This window comes from Thermobia domestica, chromosome 13 (genome assembly GCF_964235325.1).
Source record: "Thermobia domestica chromosome 13, izTheDome1.hap1.1, whole genome shotgun sequence".
NCBI lineage: Eukaryota > Metazoa > Arthropoda > Insecta > Zygentoma > Lepismatidae > Thermobia > Thermobia domestica.
The window spans coordinates 187,365,840-187,393,103 of NC_137466.1; the positions used below are offsets into that span (position 1 = coordinate 187,365,840).

General features: G+C 35.6%; 1 protein-coding gene across 1 annotated transcript in view; it reads right to left on the reverse strand.

The window, feature by feature from the left end:
* The window catches only part of LOC145668857 (protein LZIC-like), a 68,385-nt gene extending 47,568 nt beyond the window's left edge, over positions 1–20,817 (reverse strand). The window contains exon 1 of the mRNA XM_081737074.1: positions 20,768–20,817. The gene's annotated coding sequence lies outside the window, so the exon portion shown is untranslated. The remainder of the gene's footprint in view (positions 1–20,767) is intronic.
* Positions 20,818–27,264: the final 6,447 nt, after the last annotated feature.

Sequence of the window (27,264 nt, forward strand, 5' to 3'; positions counted from 1 at the left end):
CATGTTATGAAAATCTGCGCAATACTATGTGTAAAGAGTCTGTAACGTCTAAAAAACTTCTGTATTGGATATCAATGAAAAATTAAACAAATAAGGTTCTAAATTGCGCAATGTTAATTCAAATACACAATTCTCCTGACGTCATATGGTAAATGTGAAAGTCAAAATTTATTATTAGTTCGGTTTAGATACGCGAATGCAGTAAGAAAAAACATCTAAATATTTTTTTCTCGAAACAATTAATAAATTGCGCAATATAGGGTTAAGAGTCTTCAATATGACAACGCAGCAGAAATCACTCTCTAGCTACTACAGTAAGAATCGTATCAGAGCATTCCCTTCGCTCCACCTCCGCCCACAACGTACGAACGGGCCGCCAGGTAAAAGCAGCTAGAGAAATCGGTTTCTTGGGCGTGAGTGAAGAGTAAAAGGAAATTAGACGAGTAATGACAGTGGATTTTGGTGTCTCTGTGAATTGTTTTTACATCACGAGCCTCGTTCCGTAGCGATTTGCGTTAGCGCAACGAAAATTTTGTGTTTTACAGTAGTTTGGGTAGCTCTCACAAACTGATGCTCCTTCTTTCCTAATAAGCCTATTTTAGCGTTCATTATTACTCGGACAGCTTTCATTTGCTCTGGTGAGTAGGGTTACCATCTATCCGATGCGAAATGTAGTAATATTTCATGCAACAAATAGATAGAAATGTACGATTGTTTTTCCGTAATACTAATAAGATAATATAAGTCTTGCTAGTGAAGAGAAAATGATATTTATCTACTTGATAAAAGGCTGGTGTAAAGTTTTTTTTTCTTATTTTGAAGATTGTATAATCAAGTGGAAAAAAGTCCAATATTATTATTATTATTATTATAATGCACAGGTATTATAAAGGTTAGTGGTAGCTCAAGCCATCAAACCAGTATACGCCACTGCTGCAAGAGTACACTCTTAGTACAAGTATATTTTTGTCCCACACTAACTCCCCCCTTAAAGTGCTTCAATTTCCACACTGGAAAGAGCCCTCTCCACATCAACATTCGAAACTGATATGTACACTCATGTCCAAAATGATTGTCACATATCCATAACTGTCTTTTTGTGAGACATAATTTGATAATGCTTATGTAGTTTCATGATGGAAAGACTATAAGGTGGATGCAATGCAGTGCTACATTCTTGTCGCTCTGGCGCATGACGTCATCTTGGTCGCAGACGTGGCCGACGAGGATGACAGATAAGCTTTTAACAAGCGCTTCCTCACTGGTATAGAAAGCGCGCCCAGTCGATAGCCAGTCGGGAGACTTTGAATTTAGCACAAAGTCGTCGTCATAAAGTTTGTGGTCCCTTTGGAAGAAGAAAAAGCTAAACGTTGCCATAAGTAGTACCTTCCTTTCCCTCGCCCCTTTTCTCTCTCCCTCTTTCCCTCCATGTGTGTGTGTGTGTGTTCCAGCATTCAACTCGAGAGCGTATCTATCTCAAACGGTTTTCCTTTTAACAGAAAGAAGGAAAGAAAAAGGATCATTGACAAAAATTTGGCAACAGTTTCGGTTCAGTTTATTGCCCGTCAGTCAGTTTTCAAGGGAGAGGAAAACCAAACAGGACAGTATGAAAAGAAACCGCACACGAGGGCGGCTTCCCTTTGTGAGCAAGTGGCTACCTATAGAGTGAGGCTACTATATCTCACACGCAAACTTCTCTTCTATTTGTAGTGAACTTCAACGTAGTAAAAATAGTAATTATATAAACGTAATGTAATCAATGATTAAGTTAAGTTAATTCAAAGGAAGATATTTACAATAGCAAAAGAAACAGGAATATTAGTTCATATTAAACAACTTGGAAGCTTGAACAAGCCAATATTGCTCAATAGATTTTCTGCTTTTTCTTTCTTTCTTTTCTTTTAAAACATCTTAAGTAATACACTCGAGTATGTATAGGCCTGAATATCTATAACATAGTGTGTCGTTAATGCATTTCATTATTATATATTTATGTATGCTCAAGTATATTTTCGTAATTGGTCGGTTTCGATTTACTATTATTTTGCTTGAAAGATTTTTTTACTGACGACCCCATATAAAGTTTGAGAATATCTCAGGGGCGAATTCATGGTTTTCATAAACAGAGATGCATGTACGTATACTTTCGTTATGCTTGGAGTTTAAAAAAAAAAAAAAAAAAAAAAAAAAAAAAAAGAGGTAGCTCCCACGTAAGTTTCATCAGAATCTCAGGGGAGGTTAAACACTTTATTGAGTAGGAAGCACTATTTAATATTTTAAACATAGTTTTTATTTTTGATTTATAAAAAAATCATCTTATTTGAAATCGATGATGGTTTATTTATAGAATTTGTATTTGAACAAAATGTTTGGTGAAATTGACAGTTCTCTGAATATTAGTGTCAAAATTTACGCCACAACAAATTGTATTATTAAACATTTGTACGAAATAGAACGTTACATATACTATCATGTTTTAAAAATATATAGAAATAAATATGTATAGTATACAAGGCACCTCAAAGAAGTTGCAACAACATGACTATTTCAAGCAAGAAACAAAGTACAGGACGTAGGTGAAGACAATGTAGGGGTGTTACAGCTAGACTAGAAAATATATAAACCATAAAATTACATAATTTTCTTCATTTTCTTGATGTTTTCTCTTTTCTGTCCCGTGGACTAAAGAAGACAAAAGATAAATGAAAGTGAATGATTATGTGGAATGAGAATGTGGGAGTACCTCAAGAAACTCACGGACACTATGTTGCCCACCACAAACTCACTTGATCGGGAAGTGAACCAGTAACCCTTGCACCAGAGGTGAGCATCCTGTCACTGAGCCACAGTGCTTCCTTGATTATTCGAGAATGTACCATGTTTTTAAATTTACTGCAGTCATTCTTAATTTTGTAATTCTGGAAGGGCCTCCTAAATATGTACATATAATTATCCGAAGTTATGATTAAAATGGACAAAAATTTCAAAATCTGAGTGTAAACATGTCGCGACAATGTCGCCCTGACATGGTAGGTGGATACTTTATTCTCTTGATCTAATACATTGTTATATATCTTTGTAACCGTTAATCGTTATTACGAACCTTCCATTCGTTAGTTAATTTGAAGTGCAACGTCCCGTTTGGTTAGAGAGAATGCAGACCTCCAGAATGAAATGGGATCTGAACTACTTTAACGCGTTAAATGCTCTCATTATGCGTAACTCGGGGGAGTTAAGTCCCCTAGGTCACCATTCGTCTCTTCTCGAGTTACATGCCTGCCTCTGTGAGGAAAATTTGCTTGAAAGAATTTTTTACTGACGACCCCATAAATGTGAGGTGAGGTCTCAATACCTTATGTAGAAGGTAATGATGATAGAAAAGACAACCTCTGTCGCTCCCCCTCCCTCATGATTTTGAACCGGGGTCTATACCTCGAAGTTCGTCTTTTTAAATCGTACTATTGGATTTTTGTATACAGAATCAACACAAGCTACTGTAGCCCTATATACTATTAATACTAAGAAGAAACTACATAATGAAATCGTGTTTATAGAATTTCATTCAATATTGCATTTATTTATTATTTTTATGTAAAACTTACCATGTTATAGGTTTATTTTGTCCTGTCGCTTGCAAACTAAAATCCATTTCTGGAGACATTTCCCCTCTTCTTGAGGAAATCTAAAGTATTTTATATTAGTTACTTTAGTTTTTCTGTAATAATTACTACAGTCGTACACTGCATAGTTAGGCATCCTTGATATCATTTAACAGAATAAAGTAACAAAGAATTTCCACTTGTCACTTAATGCCACGCCTTTTTCCCCATTGTCTCTTGCAACCCAGATGACGTCACAACCACGACAGCGGTCCAGGCGACATGCGCATGCAACCACCTTGTAGTCTTTCCACCATGTGTAAGATGGTTTTAATACTGATACTATGTATACAGTCGAGAAATGAATATTTGTGGTAAATTTCATAGGGAAAGAATTATAAATACGAAAATTAGTACGAGTGAAACAAAATGTTGCTAAATGGACAAGAAAGTTTTATTGTTCTTATTTACTGCTCTTTTGTCATGAAGTGTGTCACATACATGTCTTTGCCGATTATACACATACTAAAAATGTAAGAAATATGGGGCAAATTCGTTATCAAATTATATTCCTACAACAACATATTTATAGACATGCGACAATAATTATGGACAGGAGTGTACATTAGTCGGAGACACTTTCCAGTGATTTCTGAATGCTCATTTAACATAGCGCGCAATACTCTTTCCACACTATCCACTTCACCCGTATATACCGTTTGGAGCTCGCATGTAAAATTTCAAAAATTCATAGTGGCCTTTCTCAAAAATGAGAATTTTCATCACATTGCGTTGAAAAATTGTCACTTTTGAGTAAATTTCGTGGAATATCGGGACTTGTTGCAAATTTCGCTAATTCGACAGAATTTCGCGTTTAATCGCGAGGGTTACATGGTCTCACAAATAGTGAAAAAGTATATATTTTAGGTACACAACGTTTTCGCACAAAACTGATACATTTCGCGTGTCACCGAACAATCGTGTGTCTATTCATTAGATATCGTCACGATACTTGTAGGATTTATTAGAGGCATACCAAAGCTTATTTTAAGACAGTTTGCGTGTGTCTGCTAGCACTGTTGCCAGCTACAGAAAATTTTAATTACCGATTTTAGGGGGAATTTTTTAAAATCCCTTTTTCCATCTTGCTCGCTACATTGGAACAAATGTACCACTACCTGAAAGCCTTCTCTTTGACCTACCGAACGCACACAAAATGTTTCAATAGGATAATTAAAGAAGCTGTATCCCCGGCATATGTTGATTTTTGCTTTTCAGGCGTAAAAAATGTCAAATTTCATGTGTATGGTGACAACGATTTTTTTCTTTCTCTCTTTGAATTGAAGCTAGCGACTTCAGGTTTTCACTGTACCTTGTCAACACACAAAGAATTTTTTTTAGGTGACTTGGACCCATATGGCAACAGTGGTGCTAGATACAAAAAAATCTTGAAATGCGGTTAGGGATTTTTTGTTGTAAATTTTCACCCCTACATTTCCCTCAGTAATTTCCCATCTGTTGGCAACACTGCAATGTAACTTACACTAAAAAATAGCCACATTTCTTTCCTGAAAAACAAGGTCTTAACCATATCAATCGGGTAAATGGTTTTTGAGCAATAAGTCACTAACTGAAAATGTAGGAAAACGCCAAAAATGACCTGGGTTCGAAAGGGATAATCACACGATTTTGCTCGTATAAGTACAAAGAAATAAACGATTTGTAATGGAGCGTTTACACTTGGTCGATTTAGTCGCACGACTAAATCGACTCGCTGCATTTGCCACTAAATCGAAGCAACTAGGCCGAATCAGATCGATGGATGTGTTCAATTATTTCAACCACAGAAAATAGAACGTCTTTCAATTCAGTTACCAGTCGATTAGTCGCCTTCGATCAACAAGCGATTAAGTTGAAGTCCCGTTTACACGGTCGATTAAGTTGAAAGTGACGTCAATTCAACTGAATCGAACGCAAATCGACTAAGTGTAAACGCCCCATAAGTTACGAGAGCTTCGACTCAAGTTCTGTTGATTATTAATCTTCAACATAAATCAATAAATAATAGTTGCCAGAAAAAAACACGACATTTGAAAGAAAAAACATGAAAAAGAACGTTTTTTATTTTTAAAAAAAAGTTCACAGAAAAAAACTTTTTTTTTTACAATACTACTTTTTTTTTAAACAATACTACTCTAAAAGCACTAAAACAGATAACGCTGCCGTGATCACTTCATCTCCACATATAAAATGTCTCCAAAGTAAGAAGCAAATCCAACAACCGACGGTCGAAACACATTTGCATAAGACGCCTGTTGACAAGAAGAGAATCCAATCCAAGAGGTCGTTCGAAGGGAATCCAGTCCTTTGGAAAGGATAGACCACTATTAAACCAAAAAGACACTGAAGATAGCCTACATTCTAATGAGTCTACAGAATCGTGTGGATCGTTCTGCTTAATATCGATGGACGACGACGACAGTGCAGATGAAGTTTGTACTGCAATCTTACTGGCTTGACGAAATTATTGAGGAATGGATCCGCTGTAGTAAGTGCATTCGCTGGACTCATGAACTCTGTTCTGGGATGGATGACAAGTGATGAAAACCATACGTTTCTGACCTTTGTACTTCTCGTCAAAAACTGACCTTCGAAACTTTTAAGTTTTGTTTTTTATACAACTACTTGTCTACAGAACTATCTAGCAATTTGTTAAGTAGATGTAAGTTGTACAAGTTTGTATGTTTGCACATAAAATATAATTTGAATATACACAAGTATATTTTCGTAGCTGATTTCAGACTATCTACAAATATCTATTCCTATTATATATTGCAGGGTTCATAGTGGTCTGGTCTCTTGTAAATAGTTGAAGAGACCAAAAGCACACGAAAAAGTGACCAAAAGCTCACCTGCCTTTTTTTTCCCTTTGTCAATTTCTCCATCACCCCTCTCTTTGTTGTTTTGTTTCATCTTTTCTTCTTTTTGAGTTTCCTTCTTTCTTAGGTTTTCTAAGTATGCTTTTTAGATATGGTAATAAGCAGACTTAGCAGATGTAAGAAGCTTCTGAGTAAGTGGAAACAGTTCTGGCAATTTCCGAATTTCTTTATCCCAGACATTATATTTAAAACTTAGCATTGGGAGTTCTCAAAGCCATGAAATATTCAAATTCATCACCTACTCTTAATAAGAACATTCAAGAAGCATAACCAGGGTGTCTACTAAAATTTCAAAATGAAATTTCGTGACCTTTTCTTTCCGAAACCATAAAATTTAGTAACACTTTCAAGAGCAAATTTAGGTGCGAATTGAACCGAATTTTTATGCATGCGATGGAAATGTGCTTTGCTTGCGATTTGGTAGCGTCTAAAGATCATAGATATTTTTGGTGGTGAATTTTGACGTTTTATAAAACAAGTCTATACTTATACTTGTACAGATGAAAAAACTCGTGACCCAAAAGCTAAATTTCTTGACTTTCATGACCGTTTTCTGATTTCGTGACCGACAGACACCTTGATAACACAAGACGAACATGAACTACACACATACACAACGTTGAGCGGAGCGTTAAATATTACGAGAGAAAATTAAAAGACTATTATGATAGAAGGAAGAATAGACACTGAAGGGTTCTCAACTCCATCTTGAGGGCTTAAGCATCCATCAACCATCCACTGTGCTTTAGAAACAATAAAAGCTGAAGTGAGAATAAAGCTGACTGTTTCACACGTGGCAGCAAGTACTGAAGCTTTTAGAAGAGTGATGAGTAACAAGTTTCTCCCTTTTTCCATTAATTTTTATATTTGTCTTAGAAAACTACCAATGCAAAACATGAACCACACGAAAAAGTCACTTTACCTCCCAAAAAAAGTAACTTTTAGTTATATATATATATATATATATATATATATATATATATATATATATATATATATATATATATATATATATATATATATATATAAAGTGACTCGCTATGAGCCTTGTATATTATCCGATATTAGGGCACCATTTTTCAGCTTTTGAGTTTTAATTTTTTGTCTTTTATTTACGAACAATCAATTATTATACACAGGACACCAATGATCATTAAAGAAGACATATCCATAGGTATCCGATATTCAGTCACTTTATATTGTTTATTTTTCATAATGTAAATTGAATTTAAAAATGTTCTATTTATTACTGGATTATGTATTTATTCGTAGTTTGTGTAGGAAAGAGTTGCAACAGCAAAGATGCGTTAAAAAAGATATATTAGCTTCGTACGCTTCAAAACCCATTTGCTTCTCGGTAGCGACGTCACGCAAATCGCTAGTGAAGTATGTGCGCTTATAGCCCGACCTTTCTTTATGGTAAGATTGGTTTTTATATTATATATATATATATATATATATATATATATATATATATATATATATATATATATATATATATATATATATATATATATATATATATATATATATATATATGACCCCCATGTTCTTAGTCTGTACCCTCTCATCAACTGTCCGCCAGGTGTATAATTTTATAGCCATTGCTCTTGATCATACTTGATTTCAAAGTACTTTTTGCTTCATGTGGTTGTATTCATGTTCACCATGGTAAAGAAAAGAAAACGAGACAGAGGTATAGTAAACGGATAGGTACATATATATAATTATATAATTCTCTTGTAACATGTAGCGATCTACACAGCATACTAATACAAGGTGGTGTAACGAAATTATCTAGCACTATGAATATCTCGGAAACGAATTGTCCAAGATTGATGGTTGTCAAAAAATATTGGAAAGACTTTCATCCAGCAATGGATCGTGAATTGTTGATAATGGTATTCATTTGTTTCAAATATAAATATCCTTCCCTCATTACTTCACTCATATGATCCCGGTTCTCGTTGATATTTGAGCATTTGAGATTAAGAAATAAACGCTTATACCGTATTCTGAGAGCTCATATGTTTAACCTTGTATCTGTAAAAATTTCTAAGAACAGACACACTTAAAATTTACCGATCCCTCCCACAATCCATTAATCTTCTGGTATGTACAGATCAAAGTATGTCCTTCAAATCAATTGTTTTGGCTGTGGAAATTTTGTATTCTATAAGTTCATCATCCCAGCTGAAATTTGCAATACACACTCTTGCTATGCATATAAAAATACAAAAGGTATAAAAATCTTATCTGCAAGGTTTATTTTCGATTTCCGAAAATGTGTTTTGCTGCGTAAAGTTGCTACCACCCATTTCCTTTTTGTTATAAATCGTCTATAAACCGTAAACAAACGAAAATTTTGTGAATAATCGTGAAGAAACTATCTGCATGGTTTATTTCGAATTTTTAAAAATGAGTTCTGCTACGTGTAGTTGGAACTGGCCATTTTGTTTTTGGATCAAGAGATCTATATTTCATTCAATCAAATATTTTCTAGTAGGCCTTATATCTGGAGAACTACATATAGTGTAGTCATGCCCAAACTATCACTTGACTCAGTATAATATGCTTATTCCGTAGAAAATACGAGAACTCGATTTACGAGCCATTAAAAAAATTTGTCCCCCCTGATCCAAAAACTAATTATTGTCCAAGATCACAATCTTTTGATGCATTTTCTTTTTATCATACCTAAAATTCCTGGCTAAGATTGCAATATTTTGATCCATTTGCTTGGATCATTCCTAACATTCTTGATATAAAGAGTGAACAAACGAAAAAATTTATCGTGAACAAACGATCTGCATGGTTTATTTTCGATTTCCTAATATTGATTCTGCCAAGTTCACGCACATAATTTGTTTGGCTTCTTTCTTTCATTCTTTGCTAGGTCATGTGTGATTTGTGTGTTTTTATGTGAGTATAACAAGCAGTTCTGCGAACTGGAAATATTTTAACAACCGGTTCTAGGGAACCTGTGCGAACCGGCTGAATAACATCATTGCCTCTAGCATTTCCATTTCTGGCTAAAACGGGAACTTTTTCTAACAAGAGCTCGTATATCAGTAATATCAACACTATATAGTAATAATAAATTCTGTAAATTATGAAATTAAATTTGTTCACTAGTTTTTTAATATAATGAAAAATTTATGATCAGATGAATTGAAAATCTGTCAAGATTTCCACAAAACTGTACAGAAAACAAGATTTCTTCAAAATGCCATGTTTTTTTTTTTTTGGGGGGGGGGGATACATTGAAATAATGTGATTATGATTAAAGGAAACTGCGTGTTCTATATTCTTAACGCACGAAGTATCACTTATTGCAATCAGCTTGCAACTCAAGTGTGGCTGATGAAGAGCAACTGCTTAATGAATCGTGAAACTGCCGAGTTATTCTTGGTATCTGGTGGAGTATGTGACATAGTATGATTATCGTATGTTAAAGGTCCTTTAATCGTAAACTATACTGAAAGCAAATGGGTAACTTTTTTTTTTTTAGTTTGACAATCCCCCCCCCCCCAAAATATTTATATTTTTAAGGGGAACTAAACAAATCTTCAGTCAGTACGGCTGGCCTAGACATTTGTATCACGCCTGTTACTCCTGTTTTATATTGTACAGAATTACTCCCTTCTTTGTTTACAAAATTGACGACTTCAATCTTTCTTGAAATAGAAATGTGAGAGTGCCAATGGCCCAAAGTTTGATCCACGAGACGCGGATGGAGATTCATGGATTTCCCTAATACAACAAGGAAATTCCACAGTTCCATGCGCACAATAGAATATGAATGCTTAAATGGTATTTTAAATAGGAATACTGGTTTAAATGCACGTACAAAATTTATACACAACCTTTCCCAACAAAACTCACTGGACTGAGTTTTCAATTCCGCCCGCTATATCACTTGTTTTCATTTCATTTGGTAATGTTAATGATTAGTAATAGTGATTATAAGCATTAGAACAATGTTAATAAATAGATATCTTGCTTGCTTGTCTCCCAAATGAAATGAAATCTGAGTTTTACGTCCCACGGTTATGCCAGTGAGGCTAAAGGCTTTTCATGATTTTTCTGTTTAATTAGCTTTCTTTTAGTATACTTTAAAGTTAAATAAGATTCCATGACCTGAATGCTATATTTCGCTCTGGAATTCAGCATCATGATGGATGGAGCACATGGTTTATGAATTAAAGTAAATATAAAGTACGTAGTATTTGAGGGCAATTTTAGAAGCTATTTAACTTGATTTTAACTTCTGAATTATCGACATTTTTTCTTCTCTAGATCATTTCTTTTTAGTCATCCGTGTTTCACTTCTTAGAGCTTAGTGCTCTAGCTTCTAGCACATAATTAAACTTATGTTTTTCAATATATCCATCAGAGCGTACTTCCACGTTTCCTTTATACTGTAGCTGTGCTATGATGTAACAATAATCTTCCGGACACAACCTTGAATACCATTTGATAGAAATAATCAGTATCGGATTTAGAAAAAAATATTTGGGAGGGTTTTTTCTAAATAATATTTGGTTTTTATAAAAATTCCTAACTTTTATTTAAGAGGAGCTTACATTTATGAATACAGGCATAACAAATATTTCGTTTCGTTTGTACATTGAGCTATAATCTTCCAGATACAACCTTGAAGACCATTTTATACTGATAATCAGTGGCGGATTTAGAAAAGTATTTTGGGAGTGGCTTTTCTTATTAATGCTTAGTTTTTCTAAAAATTCCTATTTTTTTTTATTTGAGGACAGCTTCAAATTTATGAGCAAAGGCAAAACTAATATTTAGTTTGTTTTAGAAATTCCCTAATTTCGGGGTAGAGGTTTCAATCCGAAAGACATCCCCACCCTAACCCTCTTCGCAAACCTATCACTGCTGGTAATTAATAATAATAAAAATTTAAAAACGATTAGAAAGTAAGTCGGCCAGGAGTCACAGTACACGCACTATCTCTACATTCACAAATGGAATTAAGAAAAACTTTTGTCAAAATGGTCGAATGCGGGCTTGAATCCCGGACTTCACGATAGAAGCGTGAAAGCTAATCACTCACTCATGTTTGTTGTGCAGTTGTGCTTAACTTAAATGTATTCTCTCTCTCTCTGTGGCCACAAAAGCTCTCCATTGACTTCTGTCCTTATCCAATTCAATCCAGTTTCTACTCTGTATTCCTATTTGTGCTAGATCCGTCTTAATATTGTCCTCCAATCTGGGCCTAGGTTTTCCTAATGGACGTTTCCCGATTAGATTTCCAGTTAAAACTTTGAAAGCGTTCCTAATTTCTTCCATTCTGGCTATATGACCTGCTCATCTGAGCCTCCTAGACTTGATGGGCCTTATGCAGAGTCGTTTTGAAACGTGATTAGTGATATAGTAAAGAGTTCAACTAACATAAGTCTCCTGCAGTAGTCGGTTGTTTAGTATGACGCTAATCCTACGTCGAAACGACTCTGCATAAGGCGGGATGACTAACGTTGTTTGGTAAACCGTATAAATTATGTAGTTCCTCCTTATTAAGTTTCCGCCATTCACCATTCCCGTTCCTCTTGGGTCCAAATATTCGTCTCAGAATTGTATCCTCAAATAATTTCAGTCTGCGTTCTTCCCTCAGCGTAAGCGACCACGTTTCACAACCATAAAGCATAACAGGCATGATTATCAGTTTATATATTTTAAGCTTTAAATTCCTTGACAGACTTCGCGACGACAAAATATTTTGAACTGAATAATAACAAGAATTTCCTGATTTTAGTCGACATTTAATTTCTTTGTTGGTATGATTTTGGTTTGGTAATACTGATCCAAGATATTTGAAAGTATCCACTGTGTCGAAAGTATTAATTGATATTTTAACACATTCATTATTTGCCGTAACTTCCTTGTATTTAGATTTCTCTGCATTTACTCATGCCCCTGAAAGCGTTTAATAAGGCCTCTGCATTTCTTTCGATCGTTCTATCAGATTTACATCATCAGCATACACCATAACCTGGTGAATACCATTCAACTCTAGGCCCTGGTTCATATCTTTGATTTTTCTTATAGCGTACTCCGGAACAAAGCTGAATAATAACGGCGATAACGCATATTCTTGTTTCAGGCCAATCTCGACGTGGAAGCTCGCATTTTTCTACTCGGACTTTACTCTGAAATTCATTTAAACACTTAATAAATCTAGCTTTTTCGGTATTCCAAATTCTGTAAGAATGTTGTACAATGTTTCCCTCCTTACCGAGTTGTAAGCCTTTCTAAAATCAATAAACATTTGATGTACTGGGTAATGTATGCCCATTTCTTTTCGAGTATTTGTCGAATGGTAAATGTCTGGTCGATTTCGACTAAATTCACACTGATAATCTCCAATAATTTCATCTGCGTATGGGGTCAATCTTATTAATAAAATGTTAAGAGAAATGCCTCGATAATTATTACAACCAAATTTGTCGTCTTTCTTGTGAATTGGAACAGTGATTGATTCTTCCACTCTTTTTAAATGTATTCCATAGTTTTTCTTTCTTATAAAAAAAAAGTTTCGTAACTATATGTTAAATTTTCTTGTTAAAAATTCAGAAACCTTCAGCATTGGGTAAACCGTGATGGTGGTTATATATTCTACAGCCTATGAAACCATACGCTCAGATGAACCGTCTATTACGTATATGATCCATGAACAGAAAATTCGATACTTTCCCGATTCTGAACAAGCTTAAGGAGCAGTCAGTGCATTACAGAATTTGGAGCTTTACCGATTTTGCAGATCCGAAGCACCTGACAGTTGTGTGTGATCAATCAATGAAAAATTTGTTCGAAATATTCATACAATGTATATGAAAGTTAAAACTGAAAAATTTCGAGAATGTACAGAACCACCCGAAACGAAGCTCTTGATGCGCAGATTTCTCTTATGTTTTTCTTTATTTTGCTTCAAAAAGAGGGTGTGTGATATTTTGAAGTAAAAATACTACATACAACTTTGCTAGTTATTTGTGTATCATTTTTTAAAGTACTTATTGTATATAAGAGGTTAAAATATTATTACATATATTGGTTAATCCTTTGGAATTCATAATGTAAATATGCTAAGAATTTTAAAAAATCTTTTTGAAATTCATTGGTTATTTTCGAGGTTTCATATTATTATCTGCATCGACCACTATTTAAATGTTTTTTTGTTGTAGAGAATCGAAACAAAGTCTGCTTTATCAGTTTAAAGCAAAATTTTCAAAAAAGCCCAAAATTTCCCAAGCAAAAAAGCAAAGCAGAAAAAACCGAGTTTTTTTTTTTCCAAAAAAGCCAGTTTTTTTCCGAGCCCTTGCATCTCTACGTGTACCACACACTTGTATCTGAAAGGGGAAATCACACTCGTGATCGAAGACATCAAGACAGACCTCTACGAGAGGGTTATCAATAATTTCGTAGCGTTTAAATCCAGGTAGACTAGGGGGGATGGACATATACCTGACATGTGATCCAGACGTAAATGGGAACTATTTTTATGTTTTTATTTATTTATTTATAATCTTCAAATTCGGCGTCCTGTATGAAACATCTTATATATTTCATACACCTATCACGTACATTGATGTTTGTCCAGGGTATTTATTTGCAATGGATCAACAGCACATTAAGTCGTCCCATACTTTACGTACTCAACGATTTTGAACACACGTATATACATACCAGTATTTCAGATCTCAGTATACATTTCTTATGAATGACAACAATAGCCAATTTCAATTTTTGATAACTTCCTTACGTATATAGTTTCTTCCTTTACATCAGTTTCTCGGGCTGCATATGTATACTGCGGCCGTTTTCATCTCTAGCACTGAAAACAAAGCACAGTTCAAGAATGTCAACGTCCCCTCTGTAAACTGTGAAAAATATATATAACAATTCAAGAAAATAATCTAGCCGGATTGCTTAGCTTTCAGAGCCAGAGTTCGAGCGAACTCTAGTTTTCTTTTCTTTCTTCGTCGGTCGTTTGTTTCCTTCTGGTCGACGAACACTAGTTAATAGGCTATATACATCTTATTCTTCGTTCACCAGTACACACATTCATTGGTATAACTGTACCTCTAATACTACACATTTCAATGTTAAAGCTGTAACACTGATTGGCATGAAAATCGTCTCACGAGAAAGATCTTGAGAACTACTATCTATCTATCTACAGAACTTACTATCTAAAATGTTCCAGGATATCTTTCTGGAAGGCCAATTTTAGTAAACGCGATGAGTTGATTTTGAGCTCAACACGTCCCTTTCAGCAGCGAGGCTATATGAGACGGGACCTACTGATTAACGTGGAATCCAAACCACATGAGCTCTCGCCGGAAATCGAACCCAGTCTCCCACGCCAAAGGCGCGTACGCTAACCGCTTAGCCACGAAAAAGCTCTTTTTAGTAAACTTTTACCGTACAAATTAATTATCCTAACTAAATACATTTTCATCACATGAATTATATCTGATGGCCACCTACTAAACCCGTAAGGCTGCTTTGGAACAGAGAGAGTGTCACAAAAGGAATATTTAATGAGATTTGCTTTTGCGTCCAGGGGAAGAGTGATATACTGTAATACACAATTTCGTACATTAGGAATGTTTTAATGTGCAATATTTTAGTGGAAAAATTTACACTTGCACGTTAATGTATTTTTTATTGATACAGTCGTATGTTCCTCCCATAGGTAAATGACTACGCCACTCAAGGACTTAATATTCAGCTCAGTAAGTCAATCTATTCAAGTAAAATAAGCATTGTATTGCTCTTCAAGCAGATCGGATAAATTTACTACTCAAGTTCCCCATGTGTTGACAAGCACTATTGTTCTGTTCTGGAAGGGCCACGCTATCCATTGTTAGAATAGAGACGAAATTTTGAAGTAATTGTTTTCGTGGATAGAAGTCGCATTACTTTGTGAAAATTTATTCGTGTGCCTTCTGCAGTACTTTTAACTTTCTATGTTTAATGTTACACTGTATTCTACAATGTATACCGTTCTCTCAGTTTCTAAAGACAGCCTACCATCTGTGCTTTGGTTGCAAAGTCGGTCACCCGAACAAGTCGTTGTGTCCTAAACACAATTGTACTCCCATGCGCAAAAAATATTGCGCGTATACTGTAACTCACGATTTTTCGCAATTATTCCATTTTCCTTATGTTTATGGGTAAAATTCAGTTATTAGTATGTGGAGATAATAGAAAGCAATCCATCTAAGGAGATATTTCCAAAAAATATAATAAAATAATAAAAATATAAGCAAAAAACAAAATTATGTTCGGTTTTGTGTATACTGGCAATAATGTTTTCGAGGGATTTTTTGCAGTAGCACAGCACGATTGCAGAGGGAATAACTTTAGTTGAATCAAGGAACTGGAAAGTGGACTAATATATTGCATTTATTGGCTTAAATCTAGGGTGTAAATTGTCTACCAAATATAAATTAGCTTCTGTAACCAAGATGTTATACGGAAGTATAGAAACAAAGAGAAAAACTGTTGTCTTAAGTTTGGAAGTGACATGCTCTATAGCCATGAGCATTTATTTGTTAAGAAAAAGACAGGCAACAAAAGGTAGTCTGTGTGGTCAAGTGGGTAGAGTGGCGGACTAGTAATTCTTATATTGTTTTGACACCAGATCGAATCCCATGCGATCCCATCCAATTTTTTATTTAAAAAACATTGTAGAAAGTGTATAATTTTTATGTTAATAAGAACCGAAACAATATAATAATGAAATAACTTTTTTGTTTTTTTCTGATGACGTATTTATTTAGAATTAGTGTATGCTGTTGTATAGCTTCTTTTATCATCCTCTTTTCTTGAAAAAAAAATTGTCTCCAATGAAGTATGAAAAATATATATAGACAGAAACAGACATCTTAGTATCAAACGTGATTAATCGTGATGAATTAAACAAGTTTCCCGTTGTTAAAAAAGAAAACTATAGAAAATTATTGAATTTGGTCTTTAGGTTTTTAGCATGCTATATATATTCTTTATAAGACTATACTTTATAAGGGAAGATGTGCGATCATACCCACAAATTTAGCTAGTGAGTGAAAGATGTTTTCGGCACAAATATTTTACAGGTTTAGGTGCATGAAACACCAATACGCCATGGTCTCGACCTTCGTTTATTCCACATTATTATCCGATATATCATAGCAGGTAAAAAGCAGCATCAATTGGCAAGAAGAACTGCAAGTTGTGGTCTGTTTTCGATGCTCCGGACTCGATCGCCTAGCACGCCCGTCTATACCATGACTCATACTTCTATCATTCAGTGCAGGCACGTATCCAGCTTTTCTTTTCGGAGGGGGCCCAACACGAATTCTCGTAAGCATGTAATTCTAATGTTCCAAAAATATCAATAATAATAATAATAATAATAATAATGCAACAGTTCTGTATTTCTCTTAAACATTTCTTACTTTTCATTTATGAACCGGTCAAACTCCATTGTAACACAAACGAAATCAAAAAATATTTTCTAGAGACATGTAAGGAAAACTGTCTGCTACGTATATCACATAAAAAAAATAGCAAATGGCTATGAGTGTATCGTTCTAATACAGTAATGTTATAAACAAAACGGAAACGAAATTATAATCCCATTTAAAAGTGTGCTTTAATTCCACCTGGTTTCAATGGCATTACGGTATATTCTTACAAGTAACACTCCGATTTTGATAAAATTTGGCAGGTAGATACTACACATAAAATAAACGAATACATGTTTCTTTTTTTCTGCGGAAAAACGATTTTAGGGGGCAAAAGCCCCCACCCAAAATTTTAAAAATTGACGCCCGAAAGGCAAAAACAAGTGGACCAAAGTGAACGAAATTGTGCACAGATATGGCAGACGTAAAATGAAGGAATACGTGTTTTGTATTTTCCTGGAAAAAACGGTTAGGTGGGGCACAGACTCCTCCAAACCTTTGATCACGAAATATCAAAAGTGCTAGTAACAATATGTCAGATGTGTGTAAAGGACGAAGAATTCCAACGACACTTTGTGTATATACGATACGCAAAAACTAAACGAATACCTGTTTTTTTTATTTTCTGGCGAAAAAATGGCTTTGGGGGGCAAAAGCCCCCATCCAAAATTTTGAATGTTGATGCCCGAAAGGCAAGAAAAAGTGAATCTAAATGAAAGAAATTGTGCCCAAATATTGTAGACGTAAAATGAGGGAATACGGGTTTTGTATTTTCCTGGAAAAAAGAAAAGAAAAACGTTTGGGTGGGACACAGACCCCTCCAAAACTTTGATCGTGAAATATCAAAAGTGCTAATAACAGTATGTCAGAAGTGCCCAAATTTACATGAAGAATTGGAACGACACATTGTGTAGGGACAATACACAAAAAACAAACGAATACGGTTTTTTTTCTGCGAAAAAATGGTTTTAGAGGGAAGAGTTCCCCACCCAAAATTTTGAAATTTAAGGCCAAAAAGGCAACAAGAAGTGCACCGAATTGGATGAAATCGTGCACACATATTCTAGACGTAAATTGAGGTAATTGTGTTTCGTATTTTCCTGAAAAAAAAAAAAAAAAAAAAAAACGGCTGAGTGGGGCACGGATCATCTTAGTTGGTTATTACGAAATATCAAAAGTGCAAGTAAGTAGCTATACGTCAAAAGTTCCTAAAAGTATGGAGAATTGCAACGAAACTTCGTATAGGGACAATTTGCAAAACAATAAATGAAATGTGTTTTAATTTGTACGGAAAAACAGTGTTGGAGCCTAGAGCCACTCCGAAAAAAAAATATATTACCGTAAAAGTACAGGAAGGAGTGGACCGAAGCAAATGAAATTGTGTGTAGATATTGTATAGACTGTATGTAAAATAAGGACAGTAGTAGTCCCCCCGTTATGGCCGACCGAGTCAGCAAAAATTTTCTCGATTCTGATTGGCTGAGAGAGGTCACGTGACGTTAAGCCCCGCCCACGCGGGAAATTCAAATTTTCAGGTCACGTGGTATGACGTCATGAGTCACCCTGCGGGGAAATCCCTCACCAGGGATTTTTGAAATTTGTTCCCTTTTACGGGTAAGATGTGTGATTCTGATTGGTTGATAGCTGTCACGTGATTTTAGACCCTGCGATATTTGAAAATTCGTTCCCTTTTACGGGTAAGATGAATCCTTTGGTACCCCAATGGTGATTGGTTGATAGAGGTCACGTGATCTTAAGCCCTGGGATTTTTAAAATTCGTTCCCTTTTTATGGGTAAGATGAGTCCTTTGGTACCTCGATGCTGATTGGCCGACAGAGGTCACATGATCTTAGACCCACCACACAGTGAACAGGTTACATGGGAAAACCCCTTACTTATTTGTTTTATTTTATGTGTAAGATGCGTGTTTTGGTACCTCAATTTTGATTGGTGGATAGAAGTCACATGATCATGCGGGTAAATTGAACGCTTTTGACAATTTACTTAATGCCATAGGCAAGAAGTTCAACGAGTCAATGAACGTCAGATTATTCAAGGTTAAACTCAGTATCTTGGTCCCATTTAATATGACGTCAGGTCTCCATTGGCATTGTTCTACCATAGCCTTTAGGATGAAATGTCCATCGTAGCCCTTCGAGTTGTGCGCGACACAGAAAATCCTATTTATATTGGGACGACGTTCCCGCAAGTACTGGAGAAAATCATAAACTGGATCCTCTCCTTGGAAAATATGCTGGCGCTGACCACACGTACTGCAAGACTGCTGGATATTATTGTTTTCAACACATGCGTAACATACTTGTTCTGCAACCAATAAATTTGGAATGTGTACATACGTATTATCGCCAATATTCGTGTCCTGCATAGATTCTATATCATAGAATATCAATAAGGCTTTCTTTGCGTGCATGAGTGAATAAACCAACCATCGCCTCATCGTCGACATTAACTAACAAATGGTCCAGCATTGCTTGGAAACTATTATGTACATACTGTATGATATCGGTTCCTACGGGCGGTGCGTTGAATTGAATTTCGAGCATTCTACCTTCAATGTTAAATCGTCTATAATGGCGAGTGATTTCATTGCGAACAGTAAAACCCGATTCGGCCATGTTAATAAAAGGAGAAAACAAACAAACAGGTACGGTAAAAACAAATATGTAATGTGGGGAAAAAGGAATTATGCAGCGTGAATTTACTACAAAAGAAAAGAAGAAAGAAAAATCTTAATCACTTGATAAACAGGAAATCATAACATTCATGATAAATTCTTAACTAAACAATTCATGTAAAGGTCCTGAGTTTGATTCCTGGCGGTGACGTTCAGAATCTCATTATGAAATCACATGTACTAGAAATCAAAGTTTTTTTAAAAAATAATTATGTTACTGAAATGAGTGTTTTATTGCTGTCAAACTCGAGAGCACTACATCAGCATATAACTGACCTACCATTCTATAGTGATAAAAAGAATGCATGAATGAATGTTTCATCAGTGCTGAGATGTGATAAAGTACGCGTAAGCATTTTTTATACTCACAACGACCTTTAAATGATGCGTTTGCAAGTTGAAGAGACTCATCAAGCATTAACGATACACATACGTAATTGTCAAAACAAAATCTGTATAGCGTAAAACTTTTAACCACATATTCATACACTCGTGGCTAAGTGGTTAGCGTACATGCTTCTAACGTGAAAGGCCCTGGTTCAATCCTCGGTGGGGTTTGCTTTCCACATCGGATCGCTGTCAAACCTTTTCTGAAATTTAATATTCTCACGCGTTATCATACATTCTTTTCAAAACTAAGCTAAATGGTTGACGTACACGCCTCTGGCCCTGGTTCAATCCCGGGCGGTTGCTCGAATATCACGTTAAACTGAAGGGGCCGCTAATGCTTTCAAAGGGTATCGAACCATATTATTCTCAGGCATAGTTTTTAATATTCTGTAATGCATTCTTTTCAAAACTAAGCGCACACATTTTTCTGGCCATGGTTCAATTCCCGACGGGTGCTCGCTGAAGGGACGCTAAACCATATCATTTATCGTGGTTAGTTTTAATGTGTGGGGTTCCTGATTCGTACTCCCACTTTCCCATTCCACTAATTTCTTCATAGTCTAAATATTTCGTACTAAAAGTAAAACAGTGTATTCGTGATCCACCCCCACAAATATAAAATAAAAATGATTTTGGAATCTTGGGTGACAAATAAAATCTCACTGAACTTACCTCAAATTCAATGAACAAAAAGTCGGTGCAATGAAGCTTCTTAAATAAAGACACTTTTAAAAGGAGATCTTCTTCACACGATAGTTGAGAGCGATGTAGGATTTGAAAAATGAAATTTAGATTTTTATTTAGGTCGCTGCGAAAACGATGTCACCGTCAGCCAATCAGAAACGAGGAAATTTATAAAATGACATCACAACGAACCAATCAAAACGCTCGCTGCTCTTGTCATGAATCACGAACCAAAACGATGTGTAACAATCGATCGTGACGTCATTCAAGTTTCTCAATAGTTACATCATATAGTATCGCAGTTCTGATCCCAAATGCTTTCTGTCAGGATCATGTCACTACTTGTCGTAACTGTGACGACATTTCATTTTCCTCATATTCCATACGAGAATGTCAATGTTTGCTTTTTTCATGAATCATGCTGACACGTTCGTAGTAAAACTAAAGTAATGCGATTCGCTGACGTTTGCATTTTTTCAATCATATGTACTTCTATGTCGTCACACAAAGAAGTCTATCATCATTTTATTTTAATCCACGAACGGAAGCGTTACACTGTCAGATTTATTTTCTTAAAGTATATGTGTATCCTTTTCAAGAACCATGGTTCGAAACCCACCAAGCACGATTAAAACCGAATTCATTCATAGCTAAGCGGTTAGGATACACATCTTTGGTTTGAAAGACCTGAGTTCGATTCCTGGAGAAACATTTCTTAGGATTTTTCTAAAACTTGGTTTCAATTTCTAGTTCGAAAATTTTAAAAGTTTAGTTCGATAAAAAGTTTGATTTGAGAAGTGTTACACTGTCAGATTTATTTTCTTAAAGTATATGTGTATCCTTTTCAAGGACCATGGTTCGAAACCCACCAAGATCGATTAAAACCGAATTCATTTAAGCGGTTAGCATACACATCTTTGGTTGAAAGACCTGAGTTCGATTCCTGGAGAAACATTTCTTAGGATTTTTCTAAAACTTGGTTTCAATTTCTAGTTCGAAAATTTTAAAAGTTTAGTTCGATAAAAAGTTTGATTTGAGAAGCGTTACACTGTCAGATTTATTTTCTTAAAGTATATGTGTATCCTTTTCAAGGACCATGGTTCGAAACCCACCAAGATCGATTAAAACCGAATTCATTTAAGCGGTTAGCATACACATCTTTGGTTTGAAAGACCTGAGTTCGATTCCTGAAAAAAACATTTCTTAGGATTTTTTCTTAAACTTGGTTTAAATTTCTAGTTCGAAAATTTTAAAAGTTTAGTTCGATAAAAAGTTTGATTTGAAAATTTTTAGATGTGATTTACATCTTTAGTTCGAAACTTTTGTTTTTAAAAATGTTTTAGTTCGACAAAATTTTGTTTCAATTTTTTAGTTCGAAATTTTTTTGGGTTCGAAAATTTTTTGTTTGAAACTTTTTTGTTTCAAAATTTTTTAGTTCGAAATTTTTTTTTTGGGTTCGAAAATTTTTTGTTTGAAACTTTTTTGTTTCAAAATTTTTTGTTTGAAAATTTTTGTTTAAAATTTTTTTAGTTACAAAATTTTTTTTAGTTCGAAAAATTTTTTAGTTTAAAATTTCTTGTACTCTGCGGAACCGTTTCGAAAAGAATCGGAGCAGTTTAGGTAGAAAAAAATCTGGCAACGCTGTTTCCATTAATGAAGCGCTTACTGAGCGTTTAAAAAATCGCTTAAACTCACAACAATGTGTTATAAGAAATCTACAAGCGACACCTCTATTTCACCATTGTTACTTCCAGAGACATAGACTACTAATTCAAGGACAGGATCTCCATCAAGGTAAAAAAGCTGGTAATCATCTTATCTGTCAAAGAGAACGATAATATTTAAGGTAAACTTCAGTACAATATCATGATACCAAAAAAGGGTTATTTAAGGAGGAGGTTGAACCCTTCATGGGAACTTTACGCATAACCATTAAAAAAAAATCCCGGTCTAGGATGGATCGCCGTCATATCGCTCTGTATTTCCCTCATGGACTGGGGGGGTGGTGGGGGTGGTGTGGGGGTAAGATCATGTGACTTCTATCCACCAATCAAAATTGAGGTACCAAAACACGCATCTTACACATAAAATAAAACAAATAAGTAAGGGGTTTTCCCATGTAACCTGTTCACTGTGTGGTGGGTCTAAGATCATGTGACCTCTGTCGGCCAATCAGCATCGAGGTACCAAAGGACTCATCTTACCCATAAAAAGGGAACGAATTTTAAAAATCCCAGGGCTTAAGATCACGTGACCTCTATCAACCAATCACCATTGGGGTACCAAAGGATTCATCTTACCCGTAAAAGGGAACGAATTTTCAAATATCGCAGGGTCTAAAATCACGTGACAGCTATCAACCAATCAGAATCACACATCTTACCCGTAAAAGGGAACAAATTTCAAAAATCCCTGGTGAGGGATTTCCCCGCAGGGTGACTCATGACGTCATACCACGTGACCTGAAAAATTTGAATTTCCCGCGTGGGCGGGGCTTAACGTCACGTGACCTCTCTCAGCCAATCAGAATCGAGAAAATTTTTGCTGACTCGGTCGGCCATAACGGGGGGACTACTACTAGGACTTTCGTGTTTTTAAGATGTCCCTATCAATTTTGGCACATCAACAGCAAACAGGAAATTAATCGCCACGTGTTTTTGTTTATGCGGAAAATCATTGTAAGGGTTAAAGTTGCCTCGTGAAATACTATAAAATACGCTATACTGTTTGTGATTGTTGTTGATCTGCCAAATTTGAATAAATCTGATGGAGACACTTGTGAAACAGGAGAGGCTTTATTTATCATATCCAATATCTATAGACAATTTCATTGGCTTCGGTCCACTCCTTCCGACACTCAACAGTATTTTTCTTTTCAGGAAAATACGAAACACGTATTCCCTCATCTTACCTCTACAACATTTGTGAACAATTTCATTCAGTTCGGTCGATTTCTTCTTCCCTTTCGGGCGTCAAATTTCAAAATTCTGGGTAGGACCTTTTGCCCCCTAAGACCGTTTTTTTTCACAGGAAATAAAAAAAGCCGTATTTGTTTATTTTTTGCTTATTGTCCTAACACAAAGTTTTGTTCCAATTCTTCATGTAAATTTGGGCACTTCTGACATACTGTTATTAGCACTTTTGTTATTTCATGATCAAAGGTTTGGAGGAGTCTGTGCCCCACCTAACCGTTTTTTCCAGGAAAATACGAAACCCGTATTCCCTCATTTTTCGTCTAAAATATCTATGCACAATTTCATTCACTTCGGTTCACTTTTTCTTACCTTTCAGGTGTCAACTTTCAAAATTTTGGGTGGGGGCTTTTTCCCCTAGAACCGTTTTTCCGCAGAAAATAAACAAAAACCGTATTCGTTTATTTTTTGCGTATTGTTCATACACAAAGTGTCGTTACAATTCTTCATGTCCTTTACACACATCTTACATGTTACTAGCACTTTTGATATTTCATGATCAAAGGTTTGGAGGTGTCTGTGCCCCACCTAACAGTTTTTTCCAGGAAAATACAAAATACGTATTCCCTAATTTTACGTCTGCAATATCTGTGCACAATTTCGTTCGCTTTGGTCCACTTGTTTTTGCCTTTCGGGCGTCAACTTTCAAAATTTTGGGTGAGGGCTTTTGCCCCCTAAAAGTTTTTCCGCAAAAAATAAAAGAGCACTTATTTGTTTACTTTATGTGTAGTATCTACCTGCCAAATTTTATCAAAATCGGAGTGTTACACTGGGGAAGTGTTACTTGTTAGAATTATAACAACGCATTGCCCACAGTTTGAACACTGACTCAAAGTAATCTGATATAAAAGAACCTCAAAAGGAAAAAAGTAGGTTTATTAAAAAGTGTTTGAGGTTTGGAAAGGGACAGCTTCCAGGACCTCACGCTGGATACGTCCCTGAGTCAATGCATTATATTTGTTTCTTGCAAAACATGATTATTAGATGAGTAATATGTAAAATTATATCAGTTTGACTTTTAATAGGTCTTTCCTTAACACACCCATATTATCCGGCATTCTGCTTGTCTGTTTTATGTCGGATAAACGAAACTCCACTGTATTTCCAAAGATAGCATATACACAGGGGCTAGCGGTCTGCACGGGCCGGAATTTTTAGAACGGACCCTGCCCGTCCCCTTTAATTTATAATCTATAGGCATTAGCGGATTAAGGGCGGAGCCAATGGAGCCCAGGCTTCGGGACCCCAAGCTCAGAGGGCTCTTTAAAATCCCTCTGTTTAACAGTAAAATATAGTAATCAACTTATATTATAGGCTCCAGACCGATGCTAATTTTTTTCCGCTCGTTACGCTCGCGGTATCGCTAGATTTAAGTCTTTCCATCAGCAGCATTTAACTGTTAATAATGAATGCAATTATTTAATTGTTAATAATGGATTTAACTAAACTAATTATTGTAAACTTGGAGCACATTCAAATATTACAGCATAGTTCTCGGTAGTTCCATAAACCTATGAGGCTGTGGAAGGCAGCAAAGAAAATTTATGCACTGGAACTATTCTTAACATAGGGCCCCCTTAAAATAGTCGGCTCTAGGTCCCCAAAAGCCTTAATCCGCCCATGTCTATAAGCAATATTTCACGAAAAGCATGTATTTTTTAAAAAATGTGTTTATCATCAAGTTTTCATAAAGTAGTCCCTTTCTCCTTTAAGCAATTTCAGAGGCCACGGTGTTTCAGTGGTAGAGCGTTCTCCTCTTGTGCATGGAGTCCTTGGTTCGATCTATGCTCGCGCCAAGTGAACCTTGTCCTGGACACTGTGTGCGTGAGTTTTCTCGGGGTTCTCCCGTTTTATCCCACTTTCTTCATTCGACCATTTCATTCATTTCTTATCATCACTGTCTCCTTTAGCCTAGCCGGCATAACGTGGGACGTAAAACTTAAAGGTTTCATTTCAAATCATTTCAATCAAAAAACAGTTGTAGGAAGTATGTAATTTCGAATAAAACAAACTACTATATACAATTCTGAGTATATTATTCTTTTATGAAATTCTCGCGAACCTTATTTCTAAATCGAAGGGTAAGAAGACTAAATTCACTCTCTTATTGTTATAGATCCATTTCAATTGAAGCAGTTGGAATAGTTGGAAAAAATTAAAAAGCCATACCCTATATTCCAGTGTGGCACAATTGGTACAACGCGGCACACTGGTGTGTCTAGCAAAGTGAACAGTGTGACGTAAACTGTTTCCTATTATTTGCAAGAATATTTGTCGAGTTTCTGTTATTTATTATTATTATCAACGATTCTTCCATGGACAGCTGTCTGTATACGGTTAAGCAACCACAAGTATCACATTGAGGGATAATGCAAAAGTCTATTTGCTTGTATATTCTATCGGGAATAACTGCATCCGTCTAGAAAGCTAGGACTAACAACAAAGGGATCCGATGTTCTGGCCGCACACCGCCCCAAATCGTGAGTGTAAGTTCTCTTCTACGCCTTAGCACAATAAGGGCTGTTGCGTTAAGGGAGAGAGAGAAACAACTTAATTCCATTGCAGTTATATGCTTATTAAATGTTAACTTATGTTTATAAATTATGTAAATGATCGTATCGTTTTCTGTTTATTATTATTATTATTATTATTATACATTTCTTAATAGGTTGATTGCCACGTGTATGGAATTCCATACACACGGCTCTCCTGTGCAGCAGAACGTGATGATTTTCCATACGCAAACAATGTAGATATTCCAAGTTTGTTGTGTTCGTTTTATAGGTGTGTATGTAATTAGATACATATGGCGTAGAAATCAAAATTTAATATCCATGCCACGTATATGCAAAACCATACACAAAGAAATTTATGAACAAAGACATTGAGTTTCAGTTTATCGTCTCGTTCAGCAACGAAGCTATATGAGACTTCGGCCTACTGATTAACGTGGACTCTAAACCACGTGAGCTCTCGCCGGGAATCGAAGCCGTGTCTTCTACGCCAAAGGCGCATGCGCTAACCGCATATCCACTAAGGAGCTCATGAACAAACACATTTATGGGCTAAAACAAAGATGTGTGATGTGATTTTGAGTTTATCGTCTCTTTCAGCAGCGAGGCTATATGAGACGTGGACCTACTGATTAAAGTGGAATCTGAACCACCTGAGCTCCCGCCGGCCGAAAACAAAGAATGTTCATTTCAATGCAAACCTATGTAGGCCTACGGACTTCAATATTCGCCCTCAAACGAAAGCGAAGACTATCCATGATTCGCAGTATTAAACTCTCTCACCTCTGTATTCTCCTAACATGTCTCCCAGCGATTACATTTTTTGGCGTCTCAATCACTTCTTATGTTAGTAGGATAGCTTTACCTAGAGGCCACTGATTAACCTGGCATTGTATTTTTCACTTTTTTACCTTTGGAATTGACAATCATCGTTTGGACATTTCAGTCGCACCTACCTAATATTAACAATGTTTCTACGATAATTTCGTAACATTGTATT